Here is a 6,041-nt window from a genome sequence, read left to right as displayed (position 1 = left end):
ATTATGCGAGTAATATTCCCAAATTTCGAATTAAGCAAACAGATTAAAAACTATTGCGAATTAAGCAGACACAACTTGATCGTTCGTGATAAAATAAAAGCTATGTTAACACGAAATTGATTCGGGATCATCATTCATCAATCGAATTTAAGGATTCTATCCTATAGCAACAATTAGATTAAGCAAATAATTGGAATTATAAGAATAATTCAAAGGAAACAAATTGGAATTAATAAAAACCTCAAAGCGGATTCTGAATTACAGCAGGTTGATTCAAAAGGGATTAGTTCTCCATAGTCATCTTGCTAGCTCTCCAAAAAATCGTACATGAACATAAAAACGTAACCCTGTTTTTGGCTTCCTAACCTAGGTAAAAACACCCAAACCCGTTTCATAACTCAACCGGGTCAAATGTACGATCCAGGCCCAATACAACTAACCCAAACAAAATATAAAAATAATGCAGCAGCTTCAACGAAACTTCTGGACCTTCTACAGTTTGATTCAGCTCTCGACTTCTAAATAAAAGTTTTAGATCTTTTTCTTAGCTTTCCATCGACTGGTAGCACGTCTCAATCCGATACTCCTAGCTCAAGATATGATTTTTCTCGCGAAAGCTGCTAATGCTGAAAATTAAATACGAAAATTAAATAAGTGCAAAAATAACATAAATTATGAAAACACATTAAAACATAAAAATAATCAAAGCAACCCGAAGAAATGCTTAAGTACAAACATGGAAGAACGTGCATCAAAATGCACTGATTATGGGATAACATATCTATGGACTTTGTGACTCGATTGCCGAGTACTCCAAAATGAAGTGATTCAATTTGGGTGATTGTTGATAGGCTGACTAAATTGGATCACTTTATACCGATTAAGATCAGTTTCCCACTGTAGAGATTGGCAGGGATTTACATTGAGGTGATTATGAAGTTTCATGATATTCCATCGAGTATCATCTCTGACAGAGATCTGAGGTTTACATCCATATTTTGGGGAAGCTTACAGAACACTTTAGGTACTAAGTTTAGATTAAGTTCGGCGTATCACCCACAGACTGATGGACAGATAGAGATGACTATCTAGTCTTTGGAGGACTTGTTAAGGGCTTATTTTCTAGAGCATGGCGGTACTTGGGATAGTTACTTGCCTCTGATAGAGTTGACATACAATAAAAACTACCATTCTAGTATAAGGATGGCACCATTCGAGGCATTGTATGGCAGGAGATGTAAGACTCCTATATGTTGGTATGATTCTGGAGAGAGCACTGTACTTGGACCAGAAATTATGCAGCAGACGATTGAGAAAGTCAAAGTAATTCAAGAGAAGATGAAGGCATATCAAAGTAGGTAGAAGAGTCACCATGACAAATGAAGAAAGGATCTTGAATTTCAGGATGGCGATCACGTTTTTCTGAGAGTCACTCTTGTGATTGGTGTTGGAAGAGCCTTCAAGTCTAAGAAGCTCACTCCTCGCTTTATTGAATCGTATCAGATTACTCAGAGGGTTGGAGCAGTTGCTTATCGTGTGGCCTTACCCCTATCTCTTTCAAACTTTTGTGATGTTTTCCATGTGTCGTAACTTCGAAAGTATGTTCACGATCCTTCGCACGCAATCCAGATGGACGATGTGCAAGTTCGTGACAACCTGACTGTTGAAGCAGCTCCTGTTCGGATCGCGGATCGAGAGGTTAAGTATCTACGAGGCAAAAAGGTTACTCTAGTAAAGGTCATTTGGGGAGGACCTTCTAGAGGTAGCTTGACTTTGGAGCTGGAGAGCAGGATGGAGGAATCCTATCCAGAGTTGTTTTCGCCATGTAATCTTCGAGGGCAAAATTCTTTTTAAGTGGGGGAGAGTTGTAGCGCCCCTAACTTATTTAATTATTTTTATTTAATTATAGCATTTTATGAATTATTTGATAATTTATTTATGTGATGTTGCTGTGTTTTTAGGTGTTTTATGATGTTTTAGAATATTCGATGGTATTTTAATAATTTAATAATTTAATAATGATTAAAATATTTGGTTGAGAGCGGTAGATTTTATTTAATGATTTAAAGTAACGATAATAATTATTTGAGGTTTATAATAATAATGATTTAATTATTTAAATATAGTGTGACACCTTATGTTAAAAATATATTTTTCTTTTAAAATCAAATAAATATTTTGTTTAAATATTAAAGGTGTGACACTTAATTGAATAAATATTTAATTTAATATTTATTTTATTTTATGTATCAATTAAATAAATATTTTCTTTGAGATTTGAGATTAAATATTTAGGAATTAATCTTAACGTTGGATTAAACATAATATATATCGTAAGGGAGAGTATAAGAATTAGGGTAAAAATTAGGGTATATAAAAGACTTAATAAAATGTTTGGCCCAAATAAAAATTATGAACTCTGTTTTTCTGTAAAATTTCTCGAAGTCGCACGTGCTAGGAATGAAATCGCGTATTTCAAAAAAGTCAGAAAATTCAGAATTTTGGAAAAAGGCGGAAACTTAGAAAATCTGAGGTAGGAGGGCTGGTTGCATCCATCGAAGGAGAAGTCGCACTTCAGAGGGGAAATTTGGCGTCCGATGTCAGAATAACTCTAATTATATATTTTCGGAAAGGGAATAGTTCCAGAAATCAAACTCACTGCTATGCAATGGCTCTTCGTTTTTTAGCCGTTTAAGCTCGTTTAAGTTCTGAAAACAACATTTTACTATTTTATGAAATTTTAGCAATTTATATATTATCTGTTTTATTTACTTATTTGTTTATGAATAACAACCCATAAGACTCACTAAAGTTTCTTTGTTCTTAATCGAAATAAGTCTTTTTGCTGGAAAACTAATGATGTTAGTTTTGATAACTTTAACTTTTCGTAATAAAATTAAATTAAGTAAAAATATTATACTTAATTTAATTTAATAATTTTGAGGAGTTAACGATGTTACAATGTTATGATGTTATTCTGGAGGCCTATGATTGACATTTGGGTTCATACTTGGAACTTGTTATGATGATATTGATGAAATATCAATTTTTGGTGAATATACAATCTTTGATGATGCTTGGGTGATTTTCTGTGGATGTTGGTTTAAATCCTTATAACATGTCATACATTCATACTATTTCGGAGTTAGGTGAGCCTTTGGTCTATTTTTTTGGTGAGCCTCGATCCCATTGTGATGGATCGGGTACAAGTAGCTAATTCCTATTATGGGGGATTAGTGAAGCGTTACCTATGGGGATGGTAGCGATTTTGGTGTGCTCCGGTTCCAAGAGGGAATCAATCCTATGGTGGGGATCATGGAGTGAGATGAACCTGCATGTTCATATTTGGTACCACATGCACGTCGAGTCGGTATTGAGTGTATTGCAGAAGTGCTGCATTTGTATTGATTGTTGTTGATGTGTTATTGGATGAGATATTGTTGCATATGATGTTAACGATAATTGAGAGTTGGGTTTGTATGATGTTGAAGCAAATGAAGATATTGTCGTGTATGATGTTTATTATGATTTGGGTGTGACAATGTGATATATTGTTGAGCATGATTGTGTAGATGTTGTACTATATTCTTCATTCTATACTGTTTATTATTGAAATAAATTCTCACTCTTTCTGTTTGAATGTTGCCTTTACATGGGCATCGTGCAAATACTCAAGAGTAGCATTGCTGAAGTAAGTGGAATGTAGCTCTTGGAATGGCTTATAATAGTTTGTCGTTTTATTTAGTAGGGTCTTGCTCTGACCACGTAACATTGGGATGAGAATGTTTGCTTTCAATTCTTATGTCATGTTTATGTTGAAGTGTTATAACTAATGTGGTTGTTGAGATGATTTATTTAAACTCTTTATTTGTTATGGAAGTTGAAGTTTAGACTAAATGGTATGAGTGCAATATGGTTTTTAATTGCTTTAATTATGATTCTGCTGTGATGATACCCTAAGTGAAGGTGAGCATGCGATGACAGGTGTTTATGTGAAATTTATAACCCGTGTTACGGAGCAGGATATATTTAATGTGAGTGACACCCTTTGTGGTTGCAATTTTATTAAATTATGCATTAAAAATGTATTCGGGGTTTAATCCCAACCATGGTGGACATGGGGGAAGGTGGATACCTAAGTGAAGGTGAGCATGCGATGATAGGTGTTTATGTGACATTTATAACCTGTGTTACGGAGCAGGATATGTTTAATGTGAGTGACACCCTTTGTGGTTGCAATTTTATTAAATTATGCATTAAAAATGTATTCGGGATTTAATCCCAACCATGGTGGACATGGGGGAAGGTGGGCACCTAAGTGGGTTCAAATCCTATACGGTGAAAGATACTCTAAGTGGGTTCAACTCCCATACGACTGACGATCGCTTGAACTGGTTTTGAGTCCCATAGAGGCCCCGATATCCATAGCGAAAGTCGAATCATTACGAGCATGCATGAACCAAGTCTACCCTAGACGTAGGTCCGCTCGAGGATCAATGTTTTGTGAATCATAATAGTGATTGTTTGAGTTATGAGAACTCAAGTGACATGTTGCCATACATTTTTAATATCCCTTAAATACCTAAGTATTGGTTACATGGTGTGAGTGATACACAAGTAAAAAGATGAAGACTTGAGGTAGGAATCAATTAGAGAATCTTGTGGAACTTAGTGGACCCATATGATAGGGGAACTCACTGATATTATTATCTCATCCCACTATCGTTGTTATTTTTCAGGTATTCCTTGCAGGTTAAATTTAAGAGGAGTTGTCTGCTGATGTTTTGAAGGATTTCGGCTATTGTGATCTTCCACTGTGGATTATGTGCAATGAAGATATTGTACATAGATCTTAGGTTTTTATTTTAGGCACTATTGTATAACATGTTCCATAGTTTTATATTTTAGTTTGGACACATGTATACAATGAAGTCGTTAGACACTTGTATTGTATCAGTACCAAAAAATTAGCACTTGTATGATATTATTCTAGATAGATATTATACAGGGCGTTACACTCTCCGTCTCTTTAGAAAATATTTTATTTCACTTTAAAATTGTCTTTGCTTGTGAGGAAGAATTTTTGTAAGTGGTCGTGTTGGTCGTTTTTATTCTTAAGTGTATGATACTGTTAAGAGATCGAGTTTGGTTCTTGAGATCAATATATTATAAAATCTTTATTCTTGCTTTATTAAGCTTTTCCAAAAAAAGCTTTATTTTGGTTATTGAGATCAACCGTAAATCTCTAGACTGTTCGTTAGCTTAGCCTGGGGTAAAAGCTATTTTTGGTTGAGGATAAGCCTGTTAAAATCTCAAGATCATATTGTATTAAGGTTTGTGGACATAACCTTCAAAAGCTCAAAGTTTATAGTGAAACTCTCAAGAATACCACTTGGGGACACAATTAAGCATACGTATGGTCAAACCTATATAAATATCAAGTGCAATCTTTCTAAACTATCATTTTACTTTCATCCATTTACTTTCATTAATTTAATTTCCGCTGCAATTACTCAGCCAAAAATACTAATACAATCTTAAACGAGAAAATGTTAAAATTAATCACGAATTTTGAATACTACAATTCACTCCATCTTGTGTTTGAAGTTACTTGTCCAACATATCCTCCAAACCTAGGGTCCTTGTAGCATGTTATGTGATCATGTGGGATTTATGTATGTTATGAACCATATTATGATATATATATATATATATATATATATATATATATATATATATATATATATATATATATATATATATATATATATATATATATATATATATATATATATATATATATATATATATATATATATTTATTGGTTGTGATGCTTATGTGTGTATGCATAAAATGATTAAAAACCTATGATGATGAGTAAGGAAACCTTAGGAGTATAACTCAATTAATAACTTAGAAAGATAATCTAGGTTATGGAAATGAGTATGTGGTGATGCTTGGACGCAAAAGGTACCTCGGTGTGTATCGCGGACAAGTATTCACTTTATTAGTGAATCAACATGCATTGTATGGAACATGT

Source organism: Lathyrus oleraceus, chromosome 7, assembly GCF_024323335.1.
Source record: "Lathyrus oleraceus cultivar Zhongwan6 chromosome 7, CAAS_Psat_ZW6_1.0, whole genome shotgun sequence".
NCBI classification, from domain to species: domain Eukaryota; kingdom Viridiplantae; phylum Streptophyta; class Magnoliopsida; order Fabales; family Fabaceae; genus Lathyrus; species Lathyrus oleraceus.
Note: the sequence above shows the minus strand (reverse complement) of the source record.